The sequence below is a fragment of the Palaemon carinicauda genome, chromosome 14, assembly GCF_036898095.1.
Source record: "Palaemon carinicauda isolate YSFRI2023 chromosome 14, ASM3689809v2, whole genome shotgun sequence".
Classification (NCBI taxonomy): domain Eukaryota; kingdom Metazoa; phylum Arthropoda; class Malacostraca; order Decapoda; family Palaemonidae; genus Palaemon; species Palaemon carinicauda.
Window position 1 is genome coordinate 26,775,616 of NC_090738.1, and position 4,162 is coordinate 26,779,777.

Genomic DNA, 4,162 nt, shown 5'->3' on the forward strand with positions numbered 1-4,162 from the left:
ATATATTATATATATGTATGTATAGTATGTATGTATATGTAAATAAAATATCATAGAAAGAGAGGGAGAGGGAGAGAGACTTTCACACCGTTTGGCCAATTGAGGGTTGTCTGGGGGGTGTCGTCAGCCTCTTCCATTTGTTGAAGCCCTCAACATGTAAAAGCACAAACCACCGTGACCAACGTTGTCTCAATAACGGCGGCCGAGGAACAGGCGAGAGGGGATGCGTGGGCCAAAACAGATTCACACCCGAATTTATCACCTCTGACAATGGAGGGACAGAAGCAGTTGACCACGGCCCCCTCGACCATTGCCTTCGCAAGATGAGAGAGAGAGAGAGAGAGAGAGAGAGAGAGAGAGAGAGAGAGAGAGAGAGAGAGAGAGAGAGAGAAGGTGAGATTCAGCCGTAGTTATAGGGTTAAGAAGTGATGTGGATTGATATGGGTAATAGGAAATGTTTGGAATGATAAAATGAGAGAGAGAGAGAGAGAGAGAGAGAGAGAGAGAGAGAGAGAGAGAGAGAGAGACGAGGGAAGGTGAGATTCAGCCGTAGTTATAGGGTTAAGAAGTGATGTGGATTGATATGAGTAATAGGAAATGGTTGGAATGATAAAATGAGAGAGAGAGAGAGAGAGAGAGAGAGAGAGAGAGAGAGAGAGAGAGATTTTGCCGTAGTTATAGAGGTACGAAATGATGTGGATTGATATGAGTAATATGAAATGGTTTGATCGGTAAAATGAGACACAGAGAGAGAGAGAGAGAGAGAGAGAGAGAGAGAGAGAGAGAGAGAGAGAGAGAGAGAGAGAAAGAAAGAAGCTATAGCAGCATAAATTAGTGCTAGGGTGTAATGTGGGACTGATAAGTTTGCATAAAATTGTTGGGCTATATGATAAAAGAGAGAGAGAGAGAGAGAGAGAGAGAGAGAGAGAGAGAGAGAGAGAGAGGTAATGGGATAATGTGGGACTGAGAGGATTGGGCAGAATGGGATTGTTGGGACGATGGGATAATCGGCAAGGCGTGACTTTGAAGAGGAGAGAAAGAATGGCAAAGGAAAAGGGGAGCCATCATAATGTAACAGACTTATAAACAAAAAAAGGATTCCGATGACCTCGGTATTAAATTAGATATTCTTGTTATATAAACTTAAATTTCATAGTTGGTCGAATCTTCAAGAAGGGAAGAGTTTTGTTGGTAATGGTGGGCTACTTTAATTATGTTTTGATGGAAAGTATTTTTGAATTGATGATGAATTTAAGTATTGAAATACGGTACATTGATAATGATAATAACTGTAGCACAAAAATTTTATTATTATTACTATTATTATTATTATTATTATTATTATTATTATTATTATTAGGTAAGCTACAACCCTAGTTGGAAAAGCATGATGCTATAAGCCCAAGGGGTCCAAAAGGGAAAAATAGCTCAGTGAGGAAAGGAAACAAAGAAATAAACTACACGAGAAGAAATAAAAGTCAGAATGAAATATTTTAAGATCAATAACAACATTAAATTAGATCTATCATATATAAACTATAAAAACTTCATATAAACAAGAAGAGAAACAAGATAGAATAGCGTGCCCGAATGTATCCATAAGTGTATCCTATATACATGAATGCAAGTAATAAACCTGAGGCAGATGCTACCAGTGAAGTAAGGCACTAAAAGCACAACAATGTGCCTGACAGTAATATCTTTTGTAACGTTTAACGGAAGAAAGCCGATAAATAAAGATGATACGCACTTATCAAATTCCTCCCTTGAGCAACTAGAGTACAAGCCATCGATATCGCCATTAACCCAACTTCCTTTCTCCTGGCTTCCATCGAAGTCAAATGACCGAGCATTATTGTCTAATAGAATCTTGGAGCTCTTTGCTTACTTGGATAAGCTGCTTCAGCAAACACGGTTATGGTTTATCGATCGGTTTGTTTTTTGTATTGTCATCTCTGTTTTTATGTGTGCTTTGACATGGGGGATCCATTAGGGCAATTGGTGGGTTTGAAAGACGATAATATTGTAAGGTAACCGCGGGAGAATTTGCCGGGCACTTAAACCCGCTTAAACCGGCGTCGAATTCCTTGCGAATAGTATTGGAATCGATGTTGCTCTCGGTTAAGGAGTCGTACAGTTGCCAGGTTGGCTTTTTTCGGGCCAAAAAATTCCCCAAATTTGGCTTTTTTTCGGGCGATATCTAAATTTGGCCTTTTCTAAATTGGTTACCCTTAAATGCTATATATCCGGCCTTTTTTTTACTATTAGGTTGGCCTTTTAAAGCTGCAGTTGATCAGACGTTGGCCTTTTCACATTTGGAAAACCTGGCAACTCTGGGGTCGTGTACTGTCGTGTCATTTATCGCTGGCTTTTTGTTGTAGGTAATACTGATCCCCTTTTTATCTGGAAATAGAGTAGGGTTAAAGTTTTGTGGGTTGTGTGTTTTTTTTTTATTGATTTTCTTATGGGTGAAAGTTAAAAAGATAGTGTACTGTGTCATATGTTTGTTTTAGTGTCGATTCAGGAAAGATTTTAGATTCTATGAAAAATTTTTAGATACAAAGTTGAATTGTTGATGAGATCACAATTTAGTCCTTATGGAAGTATAGATCCAATCTATTTATACGAAATATTCATATCCTAACCAATAAAAATTGTGTGTAGAGTTTTTGGTAATGTTTTTGGCAATTGTATATAAGCAGGATAAGTGATATCAGATATGGAAGTTATTCATTATAAATGTTTTTTATTCTTACTACGAGCGGATGTGTATCACTGAATACGTTAAAATCTGTATCTTATGCATTAATTCTCATACATATGCAGTTTACCTGTTTGTAGTTTGTTAGAGTAGGGCAGTATGCGCAGTTAGAATCAAAAGAACGCAGACACTTGGGGGAATTCTTTCGTCAGATGTCTCTAGTGTTCCCATGACAAAACAGACAAGGTGTTGCTCTTCTTACTACTGCTATGAAATGGGCGGAGCCTCCTCTAACCTTAGCGAACCAAAGACAGTAAAGGGCTGTCTTTGTTAGCAAAAGCATACAAAAGTTACAAATCGAGTTGTCGTATTTCAATTTTACGTCTCAACGAATACAAAACACACACACACGTTATATATATATATATATATATATATATATATATATATATATATATATATACATACATGTACAATTACTATTTTTTCGTAGGAGGGGCCAAGTGGACACTCTGTAGGGGAGGGGGGGGTCTCCTCTTCACAACCCCTGGCCCCAGCCAGTCACTGAGGAAATAAGGAAGTTAACTCTGTTTTAGGGGGTGTGGAGAGAAGTTAAATGAGTATTCTTTATACAGCCTGTAAGATAGGGTATTATTGCCTAAATATTATTTGATAACTGTTAGTGTTCTAGCAAATATTTTTAACCATATTCATTATTGGTTGATTTGTAAAAGATAGCAGCAGTAGAATAAAGTAGTTGTTGTTGTTGTTGTTGTTGGAAGAGTGATAAGTAACGAAATTTAAGTATCACAGTTGCATAATAGATAATCAGTGATGGATGCAATATATACTGATGACTTCATAACACCTTGAATACAATAAGAATTTATTACTTCGTATTGAAAATAAGTGGAGTTAATGAGGGTGATATTATATTCTGGCAAAGGCTATCAGAAATGTTTTATTGACAAATCATACAAAAAATACAAGCTTTTTAGTCTCAGAACGACGTAATTTTCCGAAATTTTGTCATGGAACTATGATATACCTATTTACCCAAAATGTATTCTATAAATTGCCGGAAAAATACATTTGCAGGTGGCATAAGCGCAAAATTATTCCCCACGCTAATGCCGTGACTGCAAGTTATCAATGATTATATAATTGCTGTTAGCTTTATCTTGAGAAATTACATTGCCCGGAGATCAAACTGACATCTTATTAATTTCATGCACAACGTTCTCTCAGTCTCAATTCAAATAAGCGTAATTCTTTTTGATAAAGTCCCTATTTACAATAATCAAGTGCCCAAATTAGCACAGCTATGTGGTGTTGGATGTGGGCTCTGGAACGGGTGAATTACTCTAGGCATATGGGCCCTTAACGAGGGAAAAGCACATCACTATCCGTGAAGCTCTAGTTCGGAGTGTTCGAGAAATAGCCATCCATACCAGCTCCTCC